General features: G+C 39.9%; 1 pseudogene; it reads right to left on the reverse strand.

Moving 5' to 3' along the window:
• Positions 1 to 527: 527 nt before the first annotated feature.
• LOC126482928 (5S ribosomal RNA) lies at positions 528 to 645 on the reverse strand (annotated as a pseudogene).
• Positions 646 to 16,370: the final 15,725 nt, after the last annotated feature.

Below are 16,370 nucleotides of genomic sequence, written 5' to 3' on the forward strand. Positions count from 1 at the left end.
GTCAGTAAGACCCTAGAAAGTACCAACAGGGATGCGGAGCCATGGTGACTCCAATGCCAGCTGCACTAGGCTTCTCTGTTTAGGATCCATGGCGCGAACAGCCCGATCGATGTGTCTCTGTAGATTCTCGATTGGGTTTAAATGCGATGGGTTTGGTGTCCAGTGGAGTAGGGTAAACTCTTCCTGATGCTCTTCGACCCACGCACTTACTCTGTGAAACGTGTGACACGCTGCACTGCATTGTCCTGCTGCTAGATACCATCATGTCGAGGAAAAACAAACTGCATATAGAGGTGGATATGGTCCCCCATGACAGGTAAAAAAAAGCACACAGTCTTCAGGCCACGAGTGGCCTATCGGGACCATCCGACCGCCGTGTCATCCTCAGTGGAGGATGCGGATAGTAGGGGCGTGGGGTCAGCACACCGCTCTCCCAGTCGTTATGATTGTATTCTTGACCAAAGCCGCTACTAATCGGTCGAGTAGCTCCTCAATTGGTATCACGAGGCTGAGTGCACCCCGAAAAATGGCAAGAGCGCATGGCGGCCTGGATGGTCACCCATCCAAGTGCTGACCACGCCCGACAGCGCTTAACTTCGGTGATCTCACGGGAACCAGTGTATCCACTGCGGCAAGGCCGTTGCCCCCCACGACAGGTGCATACTTATTTTGATCCATTGTACCTTCCAGAATGACGAGATCACCCAAGGATGCTACGAAAAAATTCCGCAGACCTTATGCCCTCTCCTCCAGCCTGGACCCTTCCGACGACTGTTGCAGAATCGTACACGCCAAATGCCTTCTGTTCGATGGAGCATAAAACGTGATTCATCTGGAAAGGCCACCTATCGCAACTCAGGGGACATTGCAGAATCGTACACGCCAAATGCCTTCTGTTCGATGGAGCATAAAACGTGATTCATCTGGAAAGGCCACCTATCGCAACTCAGGGGACATCCCGTCGCGGCATTGGTATGCAGATTCCAATTTTCGTCGCTGATGAACAGCAGTCAGCATGGGTGCATGAACCAGGCGCCAGCTGCAGAGGTCCGTGTGCACCAATTTCGTTGAGTGGTCGTTGAGAAGACATCTTTCATGGCTCCTGGGTTCATATTGACGATCAGTTCCTCAATAGTCGCACGTCTATTCGACTGCACATCTCCGCAGCCGTCGATCACCCGTTTCATCTATGGCCACTGGTGCATCACAATTGCCTCGGCAGCGGTTTTTGAAAGCGTCATTTTGTCATGCAAGGTATATTTTAACCACGGAGGCACGTGAACAGTTTTCAAACTTAGCCATTTTAGAAATGCTTCCACTGATGGCCCAGAAGCCTATGATTATGCCCTTTTGGACGTCAGATAAATCATTCCGTTTCCGCCTTACAACGGCCGCACAGTTTTCCGCGTCCCTCTGACACGCTTTATATACTCTCCAGTGCTAGTGCTGCCGTCTGCTGTCTGTGAGTGGCTTTTGTACGATGACGTCGAACATAGGCGGTGGCCACATTAATGTGAATCGACCGTGTATTATGCCTCATGTAAAAAGAGGGAATATCTACCAGCATCTGTCGGAATTCGATAGCGGCAGTATTATGGCCTACCGAGACTGCAGTTCATCGTTCCGAGATGTTGATGCTTGCGTTGATTGGGATTCCAAGACTGTCATATGATTATAGATTAAATGGATTAAGAAGCGCCATACTCACTTCCATGCAGTATCTCACCGAGTCCACACGATTAGTGCCAGAGAGGACGGACATTTTTCTCAATCGGCAATGCAGGATAGTACATCTACGTCACGTATTTTGAGTCAGAAAACGGATTTGTTTGCACCAAGACATGGATATAAAATCAGAGCGGCAACGCCTGGAGCTGCACAAGAGTGGCACCACTGCGTCTTTGAAGATGTCGCTGGTTCTGCATATTGCATCACAATAGTCTTACCCATGTGTGGAAGCTCTGAAGAGAATGAAGTTACCAGACTGCACTCCTCAACATAGACACTTGACGAAATGGTATTGGGTACCATCAGAACACGAGGAGTAAAAGAAAGGGTTACAGGACAATTTAGGCTTGGCACTAGAAATGAGAGTGGACAAAGAAATATTGAGTGCTACAATAAATTTCAGCTGGTAATAGCGAATACTCTGTTCATGAATCAGAAGAGGTGGACATATATTGGAAAAGGCCGGGAGATGCGGGAAGACTTCAGTTGGATTATATCATGGTCAGGCAGAGATTACGAAATCAGATACTGAATTGTAAGGTGTACTCTGGAGCACATACAGACTCAGATCACAATTCAGTAGTGATGAAGAATAGGCTGCAGTTTAACACACTAGTCAGGAAGAATCAGTGGGCAAAGAAGTAGATTTCTACAGAATGATGAAATGCACTTGAAGCGATAATGAATAGCTTTGTAGGCATTTCACTTTAAGTGGAGACGACATCTCTGAAAAGGGAATCACAGAAGTTGGCAAGAAAAACACAGGTACAAGGAAGGCATCTGCGAAGAAACCATGGGCAACAGAAGAAATACTTCGTTTCATCGATGAAAGAAGGAAGTATAATAATGTTGTGGGAAATTAGGGAGTACAGGTGTGCAAGTCACTTGGGAATGAAATAAACAGGAAGTGTAGGGAAGCTATGGCGAAATGGCTACGTTAAAAATGCGAAGAAATCGAAAAAGAAATGATTGTCGGAAGAACTGACTTAGCATATAGGAAAGTCAAAACAAGCTTCGGTGAAATTAAAAGGAGGAGTGGTAACATTAGGAGTGCATTGGCAATGGCACTAATAAATGTAGAGGAGTGAGCGGATAGGTGGAAAGAATACAATGAAAGCCTGTATGGGGGGAGGTGGAGTTGACTTGTCTGATGATGTGATGGAAGAAGAAACAATTCGATATAGAAGGGATAGAGGATCCAGTATTAGAATTAAAAATAGCTCTGGGAAGACTTAAGATCAAATAAGGCAGAAGAGACAGATAACGTTCCACCAGTACTTCTAAAATTATTATAGGAAGTGGCAACAGGACAGCTATTCACGTTGCTGTGTAGAATGTGCGAAACTGGCGATATACCATCTGACCTTAGGAAAAACATCATCCACACAATTCCGTAGACTGCAAGAACAGACAAGTGCGTGAAATATCGCATAATCAACTTTGCAGCTTATGAATCCGAGTAGCTGACAAGAATAATACACAGTAGCGCGGAGAATAAAACTAAGGATGTATTAGATGACGAACAGTTTGGCTTTAGGAAAAGTAAAGGCACCAGAGAGACAATGCTGACACTGACACTGATAATGGAAGCAAAACTAAAGAAGAACCTAGACATAGGATTAGTCGGCCTGGAAAGAGAATTCAACAATGTTAAGTTGTGGGAACCGTACAAAATACTCAGAAAAATAGGGGTATACCATAGGGAAAGACAGATAATATTTACAGGATCCAAGAGGGAACATTAAGAGTGCAAGACCGAGGACGAAGTGCTAGGATTGAAAGGGTTATAAGATAGGGATGTAGTCTTTCGCCCCTACTGTTCAATCTGTAATAGAAAAAGCAATGCCGGAAATAAAAGATTCTGCTGAATGTAATGAACAATCCAATGAGTACAGAATACAGAGTGAGAGTAAATCGAAGAAAGAATAAAGTAATAAGAATTAGTAGAAATGAGAACACTGAGCTACTTTACATCATAATTCGTAATAAAGAATCAAACGAAGTTAAGGAATTCTGCCACTTCGGCAGCAAAGTAACGCACGGCTGACGGAACAAGGAAGACATAAAAAGGAGACTTGTAGTAGCAAAAAGGGCATTCCTGGCCAAGAGAACTCTGTTAGTATGAAACATAGCCTCAATTTGAGGAAGAAATTTCTGAGAATTTTGTCTGCAAAAAAATGGCTCTGAGAACTATGCGACTTAACTTCTGTGGTCATCAGTCGCCTAGAACTTAGAACTAATTAAACCTAACTAACCTAAGGACATCACACACATCCATGCCCGAGGCAGGATTCGAACCTGCGACCGTAGCAGTCGCGCGGTTCCGGACTGCGCGCCTAGAACCGCTAGACCACCGCGGCCGGCTTTTGTCTGCAGCACAGCTTTGTATGGTAGTGAAATATGGTCTGTGGAAAAACAGGAACAGATGAGAATCGAAGCATTTGAGATGTGCTGCTACATGTTGAAAATTAGGTGGGCTAATAAGATACGGAATGATGAGGTTCTCCGGAGAATCGGTGAGGAAAGGAATATATGGAGAACACTGACAAGAAGAAGGAACAGGATGACAGGACATCTGTTAAGACATCAGGGAATAACTTCCATAGGACTAGAGGGAATTGTAGAGGGTGAAATAGAGATTGGAATATTTCCAGGAAATAACTGAAGACGTAGGTTTGCAAGAGCTACTACGAGGTAAAAAGGGTTGGCACAGGAGAGGAATTAGTGGCGGGCCTCATCACACCAGCCAGAAGGCTGATGACTCGAAGAGAGAGAGAGAGAGAGAGAGAGAGAGAGAGAGAACAGCAATTTTTATTAGGTAATCTTCCTACTACGCTGTTTACATACCGTAAGTAAAATTTATTTATTTGCTATTCTTCCTGGTGCCGCAATTCTTATTTCAGAAGATTCTTCTCCCAGTCGCCTCTCTCACTACGTCGCAAGGTCCTTCAAAGAACGTGCGTTCAAAACAACTCAGTTCGCTCATGAAGATATTTTACCCTCAACTGGCTCTTGACGTTTTCTTAGGTTTATCAGGCTAGTAAAGCTAACTGCCAATTACCTTACTTAACCGCTTCATTTTGCTCGACTGCAGTTGACGTTTGTACCTTATAGGGCGCTTCAGTGGTGGTACACCGAATTTTGTCGTGGCGGAGCTCGTTAGGAATTGAAAATCCAATGGAGTTTTAGAACCAGTTGAGAGGAAATAGCGCTAACCACTACGATGAAGTATCATTAACTGCCTGCCAAGTCTTCGGAACATAGTAAGTAAGAAAAAGGGAAAAAGAAAACTGGCACAAAGCTCTGATCACTTCTCTGAATTGCAGATTTACCTCTACATCTGAAATACGTTCGTAGTCAGAGAGATTGGTACGAGTAAGTAATTTACGAGCTGATTGTCACAGAGCATCTCAGAGAAGTGTTTGTAAGTAAAAACTTTAAAATTATGTGCGCGGCTCTTTAGAAAGCAGCACATTATAAGTATTTAAAAATTCAAATTCTACAAACTTCCAATCTTAGCAATGTCATAGGGAGATGCCCAACCAATTAAAGAAAATTAACTAAATTCTCCGTAGGCGCTTAACAGAGCAAGCCAACAAGAAAAAAAATATTAGACACAATATTTGCTTTATTTTATATGAACGAAGTTTACTTTTCCCATCTGTTAAATTAATTTCAGGTACGATTATCTGAGAAAACTAGATTACAGTAGTCAAATCAAATAGGTCATTAAATTATAAAAGGTTATGATTTCCACTGCATTTTTTTAAAAAAATGTGCAGGGTTTTCCTTCCTAATTTCTCGTTACTTGTTTCACATTTTTACGTATTCGATCTTCGATTCTGCCGCACTATACAACCAACCACCCGAAATAAAAATTCAAATTACGCATGACATTGACAACAAACTAGTAAGAGTAAGTTCAGGTGATTTTTAACATCTACCTTGTAAAGGTTACAAAATGTTACAAAATGTTACAGGGACATGACACAATTTGCACGAGGTATAATAATTACAGAACAAGTATTTAAGAGGAAAAGGATGAGAGAAAACACAAAAATATTCTCATTATTCAAAAGACATGAATTCAGAAATAAAAAGCATTAATTATCTTTCAAGGTTTTTAAATGTGGTCCATTGGCTAGGTGCTAAACTACAGATTCGAAGGTCTGCAGTGCGAACCTAAATCGGTCCTGGGTTATCTTCTGTAACTCATTGCTTCTTTCACCACTGGTGTATGCTGAGTAGAAAGCAAAATCTCCAAGATTGGCGATGTTTACCGTGGCTCGAAATTTAGCATGGACTTCAATGCGAGACGCTTTTAATAGCTTCCACAATAAAACTCTGTCTCGAAATATGCGAGAACATTCAAAGAGATTCTGGTCGTATATAAAGTGTACCAGCGGCAAGACACCGTCAATACGTTGACTCTGCGGTACCAAAGGAAAAGTTACCGATGACAGTGCCACTTAAGCGGACTTACTAAATACGGTTTTCCGAAATTGCTTCACCACAGAAGACAAAGTAAATGTTCGAGAATCCGAATCAAGAACAGCTGAAAACATGAGTGACTCTAGAGTAGATACCCTAAGTGGAACGAAGCAGCTCAAATCCCTTAATAAAGGCAATTTCTATGAGAGTATGCCGGTGCAACAGCCCCATAGCAATCATACACAACCCATTTTTCGTTGAAATATTCGTACCTAAAGACTGGGAAGTGGCACAGGTCACACCAACACTCAAGAAAGCAAACAGAAATAATCCACTGAATTAGAGAATGTCTATTTGCAGTAGGAGTCTGGAACATTTACTGTGTTCGAACATTATGAATTACCTTGAAGAAAACGATTTATTGACAAGTAGCCAACAAGGATTCAGAAAATATTGTTCTTGTTAACCATAACGAGCTCTTTATTCAAACGAAGTAATGAGTGCTATCGACAGCGAATCTCAAATTGATTCCACATTTCTAGATTTACTGTAGGCTTTTGACACCGTTGCTCACAAGTCACTTCTAATCAAACTGCTTGTCTACGATGACTTGTCTCAGTTGTGCGACTGGACTCGTGATTTCCTTCAGTTCCAGTCCATGGTAATTGACGGAAAGTCATCAAGTAAAACGGAAGTGTTGTCTTGCGTTCCCTATGGAAGTGTTATAGGCACTCTGCTGTTCCTGATCTATAAAAGCAATTTGGGAGACGATCTGAGTAGCCCTCTTAGATTGAGGATGATTCTGTCAGTTACCGTCCCATGAAGTAATTAAACGATCGAAACCGACTGCAGATGATTTAGACGAGACATTTTTATGGTAGGTGTAAAAAGTGGCAATTAACTCTAAGTGTGAAGTCATTCGTATGATTAATAAAAGGAACCCATCAAATTTCGCTTACAGGATAAACCATACAAATCTAAAATCTTTGAATTTAACTTAATTTGAAGTGATCACATAGATTCTGTTGAAGGGAAAGCTAACAAAGATTTAGATTTATTGACAGTTCTCTCAAAAGATGCAACAGTTCTAGTAAAGAGGCTATCTACACTACGCTTGTCCGTTCTCTTGTCGTCTATTGTGAAAATGTTTAAGTCTTCGTTTTTCCCACGCGCTGTTCGGGAGTGGAACGATAGCGAAAACAGTGTGAAAGTGGTGCGGTGAACCTTCTTCCAAGCACGTAAATGTGAATTGTAGAGCAGTCATGTACATGCAGATGTAGATGTAGTGACTTGTTATTGTAAAAAAACGACTAAATGCCCGCGGTTCGTGATTCACCTTAATCTGTAGGTTCCCCTTATAACTGGCCGACTGAGTGGGTTCGAAGTCGAAGGAAGGGTAGGGCGTACCGCATTTAGTAGGACCAAGACTAATGAAGCACTGTGGTGTTCAAACTGTCTTTGACTTGAGCACAGCTCTACTCTTACTGACCATTTTCAGTGTTTGATATTACTGGGTACCAAGTGCTAACGGGAAAGAGCACTTTCATCTTATTGAAGTCTACGTACAGATCGTCCCTGGCCGCAGAAACTTCGTGCACTTGAACAGCAAATGATTAGCATCCCAATTTCCTAGCCGCGCCAGTCGCAAATCACTGCAAGTTCAAGCGGTGAAAAGTGCTAAGGAAAACGGACTTGACTGAGTTATATACGAATAATTGGTGTAGTGGCTCACCGAATTGCTGCTGAGCTGCAATATGTGGTCCATAGAGGAATGTGTGGTTGAACTGAAACGTAACGTGTATTTATATGACGTCTTCCAATTTTCCGTTCAAGTGTTTACGAAACTGGTTCTTACACGCTGTAACACATGTGTAAATGGTTACTTAATGTTAACACGCCTCACGGATCCATCATCAATTTATCCACTACATCAGTTTAGTAGATTCTGATCAAGACCGAATATATCTTCTTAAATCTTCTTCTGTGTAAAGAGTATAAAAGGCAATGTCTTAACTAACTGACTGACTGTCTGACTTATCATCGCGCAACCCAAACCGCTAAGGATAGAAACATGAAATTTGGAGAAGGTGTGGATCTTGTACTGTTGGCATCGTTTAAGAAGGGATCTTTTGAAATTCCAACCCTGGGAGGGTGAAATAGCGGATGAGGTTTTTTTTAAAAAATGTTGCTAGTAAGACTATTTTGAAGCTGAACATACGAAAATTGGTGTTTGGTTTTTTGGTCAGAAATAAAGAAATACATTTTTCAACATTTTTGAAATTTATCCCTATGGGGTTGAAATAGTGGGTGAAGGATTTTTTTTACATATATCATTACTAAAGAACTACTAAAGTATTTTAAAAGTTATATCTATGAACATTGGTATTTGACTTCCCGGTTAAAAATATAAAAATACGTGTTTCAGTGTTTTTGGAAACTGAGCCCTTAAGGGGATGAAATAGGGAATTAGATTTTTTATAACCATCTCTTACTATGATACCATTTTTAATACTAAATTTATGAAAATTTAAATTTTGGTGCTCATTTAGAAATTTAAAAAAATGTTTCAATGTTTTTGGAAATTCAAAATCTGTGGTGGTGAAACTGGGCTTGAAAATTTTTATGGAAATATTTCATTGTATAAGCATTTTTGAAACTAAATCTATGAAAATTTGTATTTGGCTTCCCTTTTAGAAATAAAGCATACGCATATCATTATTTTTGGAAATTCAACACCTAAGGGGGGTGAAAAAGGGTTTTACGAAAATATTTCATTGCGAAAGCATTTTTAAAGCTAAAGCTTTGAAAATTGGTGGTTGGCTTCTCGGTTAGAGATGAAAAAAATTCGCGTTTTATTGTTTTTGGAAATTCAACCCCTAAGAGATGAAGTAGGGTCAAGATTCACTGACACATCATCGTCCAGCCCAAACCACTAAGCATAGAAACTTTCAAGTTTGGAGAGGGTGTGGATCTTGTACTGGAGGCATCGTTTAAGAAGAGACTGTCCGAAATTCCAGTCCTAAGGGATGGCTTTTGGAAACTATGTCACTCTTAAGGGAATTTTGAGAATAGACCTATGGTAATTTGTATTTGGTCTCTCAGTCAGAAAATATAAAAATAGGTGTTTCAACATTTTTTGGAAATTCAACCATAAGGGGGTGAAATAGTGGGTAAAAGATCTTTTGAAAATAAATAATTACTGAAGAACTACTAAAGGACTGTAAGACTATATCTATGACAACTGTTATTTAACTTCTCTGTTAGAAATAAAAATAATAATACCTGTTTCAGAGTTTCTGGAAATTCAACCCCTAAGAGAGTGCAATAGGGGTTGATAATTGTAAGAAAATATTTCGTTACATCAAAAAATTTTAAAGCTAATTTCATGAAAATTGGCGTTTCGCTTCACACTTGGATATAAAGAAATATTTGTTAGGAGATGAAAGTTGCTATGGGAATATCTCCACAAGAACGCAAAAGGCATGATTAACAAAAACTCTGGACTCCAGCTACCAGAGTCGCTTTTTCGTTTGAGGTGCAATCGTAGAAGACCATGCTTATATGACCTCAGTTAGCGTGAAAAGCTTAGAAGGTGCTGTGGTTTGTGAACGACATAAAAATTCGATTGAATAAAAGAAAACAAAAAAATTTGCATGTCATACAGTGTATGCGAGCTAAGCAGCGGATTCTACGCTAGTAAATAGATATACTTGCAAGAGTTCTATTGCAACATGCCAAGTTTTACTGTTCAGCCGGTACTTGAGTACTGTACCTCCATGTGGTACCGCTTATTAAGTAGGACTGACGTAACAGCAGTGCGTTTCGTCATTGGTTTAACTGATAAGTGCGAAAGCGTCATGAAGAATCTCAAGAAACACCAGTGGCAGACGCTACAGGGGGCTCTGCGCATCGTGAGCGTTTACTGTTAAAATTCCGGAGCCATAATTTGCAGAAGAGCCAACATATAGTTCGCGAAAAGATGACAGAGGTAAAATTAAAAAGGTTTGAATTCACTCGCAGGGCTACCACTGTTATTCTTCCCGTATGCCATTCGCAACTGGAACAGAAAAGGAGGCGGACAGGGGAAGGGAGACGGGTAGATGGGAGGGGAGGGGGAACCAAAGTAACGGAATTATACGAAGTATCCTTCGCTACACATCCACTAGGCGGCTTGCAAAGTACAAACGTGAATGTAGATCTACATGGACTACGCTTCATGGGACTGTCCATTTGTGCAACAGCATTCTGCATTACCTTCAGCATGTCAATACATTCCGCCATGTAAATGTAAATTTCTAAAGAAGCTTTTCCGAGTGTCCTGCTATGGAACAATGGAGTGCGCAGCCCACAACACGTTCTTCTCTACTTTTGGATTCATCCATATAAATGTGTTCTACATCCAACTAATGCAGTCGATGATATATCGAGATCCTGATGTCGAAATTACTATGTGACTACTCCCTATTGTCCAGATAAATTACGGGAATGCGTACAAACTTGAAATGAGGTTTCATACTTTGGAATTTATTATTATAACTACATTTGTAATGAAAAATGAAATTTTAGTCTTCTTTGTTTGCAGATGAAATGGCTTTTGATAACATCTGATGTGCATCTGAATAATTTACTGTTCCTCGTATCGAAACTAGGATTTCCTAAACAGCTTGTATGATTGAACTAGAATAACTTTTCTTGCAAGTGAGCTGAGCCCTGACAAGAAGTCCCTGGTTGTAACAGTGGGTATGAGATGCTATTTTACTCTCTATAGGGGTCGTCTGGTAGCAATCAAGTTGGTTCTAATCAGCCTTTGATTTACAAAAATAAAAATAAAGTTTAATGTATTAAAATAGCGATGATTTCATTGTGGTGAGTTGTTATACTCTTTGTTATACTCTACGATTATGGTGATTATAGGAACTGTTATGTTGCTATTAGTTACGTTATATATATATATAAATTTATCAGCATGAATTTTTCTTTTGTTAGAGCATGATTCTTTCTCTCAGGGATATTATCCTTTCTTATCACTTTTACTTACGTGATAAGTAGATTCTTATAGGGCCGCTGTTATTCATGTACCAACTTTAGATTTTGAACGTGATGACTAAAATGTAGTTGCGATAACTGAATTTGTTAATTTATATTTGTTGATTGCAAAGCAAGGCTCGAGAGAATTTCGATTGTTGCCGTGGAGCGGCCAATATAAAACTTACGGAACTCATGGAATCTGTATAATTTAAAAAATGAACATTAACGTAAATTAATTATCTGTTGCAATTTAAAAAGGTTCTTACAACGAAATCTCTCGCATTTACAGTTACTGTTAACACTTTGAAAAATAAATTAATACTTCGGCGCGTAATGTCCGACCAGAGGCTGCATCGGAAGATGAGCTTCCCGCAGCGCAAATTACTGAAAAAATGCTGATTGAAAATAATTAACCGCTGCAACTATTTGAGGTGACAGCTATTACAAAGAAATTCATTTTGTGATAACAATAGCCGGCGGGGGTGGCCGAGCGGTTCTAGGCGCTACAGTCTGGAACCGCGCGACCGCTACGGTTGCAGGTTCGAATCCTGCCTCGGGTATGGATGTGTGTGATGTCCTTAGATTGGTTAAGTTTAAGTAGTTCTAAGTTCTAGGGGACTGATCACCTCAGAAGTTAAGTCCCATAGTGCTCAGAGCCATTTTTTTGTGATAACAATAATTGGTTTATTTTGGCAGAATACCGAATAACTTACATAAAATATGCGTAGCCGCTGAATGGCTGCCTTCCGTATCGCGGAACAAAACAGTGTGCGTACCATAAAGTACGTCCTTCCTCCTCGGCCATTCAATCGCGTTTCTTTTTACGATCCTTTATATTTTCATAGACATGTTTTAAATAAAGATGCTACTTTTAAATTATCGCTGCATATCAGTTGATTCAAGAACATTAACAGTATCTTTTACACTAATTATATTCATAAAATACGTTAACTACGGTTTACAACCGATGAAAACGTCAATATTTATGTGACGTACTGTCACAGAGCTTCTTATAGCGGTCTCGTCTCACTGAGGGGAGTTGAACCACGCAGTGATGAACCCCCTTCGAAACGAGCCCCTATAACCAGCGAAGACGTGTCTGTAGACGCCCCAGACAGCGGTCAGATACCTGACTGACTGTCGCCCGCCATACGGCCTGACAATCAGGACTGATGTTCTGAAGTGCCATTTCTTTTCCGAGCAGCATCGTTTTGGTTGTTATCCGTGGCACCCTCACAGCCCAGCAGTATATCGACAAAATCCTACGTCCCATTTTTTTTTTTTTTTTTTGCCCTTCGTGGTATAAAGGCACATTTGCATGCCGTGCGTGAGTTTCCTCGGAAACGCGAAATCTTAATTAAAGAATTAATCTGTGACAAATAAATAAAGCCTTTGGCACAGAATTGCAGCGCTGTGTCGCTGATGAAACAAAACACAATTAGGATACTCTTATGTTTCATTAAGAAGAAAGAGGTCATGTACAGCAACTGGTGCGGGAAGCACGTATATTTTATTAACTGGCACACCGCCATGTTTGAAGTTATATAAGAACACTGTGAGTTGCAATCTTACTAGGCACTCGATTCTGTAAAGAATTTATATTTATGAAAGTAAGTAGAATTATTTAACTGTAGGCTTATTCGTTGAATATATCTGATTTAACTAACTGTGTAAACTTTTTATGTTTAGTAGACAGTCACCTCTGTACGACGTATTGACATGGCTGGCAAATTATTCTAATATTGAGATTTAGATTTGAGTCCGCACCTACCGCAGCAGTCTTTGGAAACGATTTAAATACGAAGTCCGATTATTTGAGTCTTATTTCACGGTCAACTACGAATAACATTGCACTTACGAAAAAAGCCATTGTCAAGCGTCTGATACCAAATAATTAAACGTCCACGTTCCAGATAAGCAAATATTAATTACAACCAATCACTATAATACATAATGAATAATTAATATTTTATTTTATTTTATTTTATTTATTTTATATTGGCGACTGCGTGTCGGACTTGTTATTTTGTCATTTGTTACATTGTTCTCTTTGTTTAATGTGAAAAATCAACTTTCTGGACCTGGACGTGAATGTATGAGAAATAACAAAAATCTGAAGATATTTTCCAATTCTAAAATTTTGCGGGAAGACGCAATGAAGCTTCCAGCAAAATAAGGTAAGACGCAGCATCTTTGCATTGGGAGGCTTGACCAGGCGCATAATTCAGTGTATTAGCTCTTCAGTAGATTCTGTAGTATTTCTTTCGCGCGTAGCAGTTTTCAGTGATAAATTTCATTCTCAGTAGTTTTTCTCAAACAATAACTTCTGCAACAATACCAATACACGAGTGTACGATATGGCCGACTTCTGTACGATAAGTTGTAACATGGCCGGCAGCCATTAAGAATAATCCGATATTCAGTTTACATTTTTATATTAACAAACAGCCATTGTTGCTACGAGCGATTCATGTTCAACTGCATTTTATTTTAAAACCAGTGTCAAACTTTATTTTCTTGAAGCATACCACACGTGTGGCATGGTCACAACTAGAAAACAATACGCAAAGATGGAACAGCAAAGACATACTATTCAGACGCAATCCGACTCGGACGAGAGACAAATGTTAGAAAATGACTTTACGACAGCAACCGGTAGTGACGATTCATCAAATATTGACGCAAGTGTTAACGGAAATTTTGACAATAGGCCGTCCACCACAAAAATTTCAAAGTCTCAGTCAGAGCCCATGTTAATACATGACGTCACGTCTAATGACGCGGCGGGGGCAGAGATCTTGCAAACAGTAAACATTGCCAACATGTTACAAATGCTAATGAAACAAAACGCAGAAAATATGGCAACCTTAAGGATGCAGAACGCGGAAAACCTGGCAACCTTAAAGGCACAAAATGACGGAATTAAATCTGACCTCATAGCAATCAAGGCATGTAATGACACTTTATGTAAACGTGTGGAACTTATAGACGCCACACTAACCAAACAGATGACAGAACTCACTACGAAATTTTCCAAGCTTAATACGAGACAAGAAAAGACTACAAATGACGTAGCACTTTTACAGACACAAGTAAAAAACCTTAATGTCACGTACGAAGCTCTTACTGAACAAATTCAAACATATCCTTCAGTACATGACAACCTTGAAAAACGAATTATTGACGTACAGAATAAATTTGGCGATGTTGAACAACAACTGACTGACAGATTACAATCTGATGCCACAGCTCATTTTCAAAATATTAATAAAGAATTTCGTGATTGGGTAGAGAGCAAAGACAAACATTTTGATAGATGCATACGTGAAAATTTACCAACAATTGTGCACGACTCCGTAGCGGAATACATCACTGATAACAAACAGCTGATTAGTGACGCAGTGCAATCCGTCACTGCACCATTAACACAATTCACGGATCAACCACAGTCTGAATGTAACGAAAATATCAGTCAAAATGTACAGTTCAGAAACCAATATACATACGGGTATGACGCACACATACCGCACACGACAAACACACAAGAACAAAACACACCACGACTACAACACATACCACGACGTACAAACACAAACACAAGCTATTATCATGCTAAACCACAGCAACATTATCGTAATTACTCGCCATCTGAACATTACAGTAATTACAGTGGAACAAATCCATATCATAATGCAAAGGAAGAAGAACGCTTAATAAAACACAGGCAATTTCAGACTTTTATCCCAGAAAAACGAACCATTCATCCGGTGATTTTTCTTAAATCTTTTAGTAACGCATTTCCACGCACTTGGAGTGACCGGAAAAAGATTTCATATATTGTCGGTTACATCCAAGGCGATGCAGCTGTCTGGGCATACAGTGAAGCTGACGTATGTACCACGTACAGTGAGTTTGAGGGTGCCTTTCTGAACAAATTCCGGTCGCAATCCGTCCAGGAGCGACTCAGAAGACAAATTTTAGAACCTGAAACTTTTAACAGTAAAAATGATAACTTACGCAGATATTTTGAAAAATACTTGAACATGGGACATTTTTTGGACGAACCAGTCGCAACACGTGATATACTCCGTGCGTTGAAGGCCAAATTGCCTTTCAACATTAAAGAAAAACTCTTACATATTCCGGATGACGATCCAGATTATTTTTTAACGGCTTTAGATTCGGTTGACATGTTACTAGAAGATCAGCGCTTCGCGCGGCAAAACAGCAGCCACAATGTTTATACTAGTGGTATGCAAAACATGCAGGCTTGCCAACTCAATTCTGGCGCGCCCACAGTTGGATACGCGGTACAGCAAAAACAGCAAACTCACATGCCGTCTCAATATGGAAATCAAAATCAACACGCGTATTCCAATACAAACAACAGTTACAACAGTAATAACACCTCATGCGGCAATCCATACAAAAGGCACCGCGGTAATAACAACAACGGTAACAACGGACACAAATGTAACAACAAAAACCCAAACAGAAATAGAAATAATAATAACTACGAGCCAAGACAGCATCAAGGCTGGACTCGTAGCGATCAATACTTTCATTCAAACACTGCCTTACCACAGCAGCCACCAGGACAAAATTGGAGCATACCTTACGATCGACAGGTAAGTTATAATGCGCAACAGCAACAACAACCGCAAAAGTTTGGAGATCACAACATGCAATATCCGAATGTGAATATAATAGAAATGACACCTGATACACAACCTCAATCTGTGTAAGTACATAATACAAATGCTAATCCAACAAACTAGAAACAGTCACTTCTATGCCCCGGGTCGTGGCTGAAGAATTCTTGGGGGGCGACTTCATGTTAATCAGTTATTTGACACTACCATTGAACAACAAAATATTGATTTACCTAATAATTCTAAACAAAAACTACCTGTTTTATTTATAAGATATAACCACAATGAGAATATATCAAATGAACTTTTGCAAGACAGTACACAATGTCGTTCAAACACAAATGAAATTGTTTTAGCCTCTACTACTGGTGTAGTAGGTGGGATTCCAACTACTGTTATCTTAGATACAGGTGCAGCTGTGAGCGTTTTGTCTTTTAATTTCTATAAAAAGATGTGTGAATTGGAGCCTGTGCCTGAGTTTCCTGTCCAAAACTGTAAAATAACTACTGCTCTAGGTAATAAGTCATGTAG

Source organism: Schistocerca serialis, chromosome 5, assembly GCF_023864345.2.
Source record: "Schistocerca serialis cubense isolate TAMUIC-IGC-003099 chromosome 5, iqSchSeri2.2, whole genome shotgun sequence".
Taxonomy (NCBI): Eukaryota; Metazoa; Arthropoda; class Insecta; order Orthoptera; family Acrididae; genus Schistocerca; species Schistocerca serialis.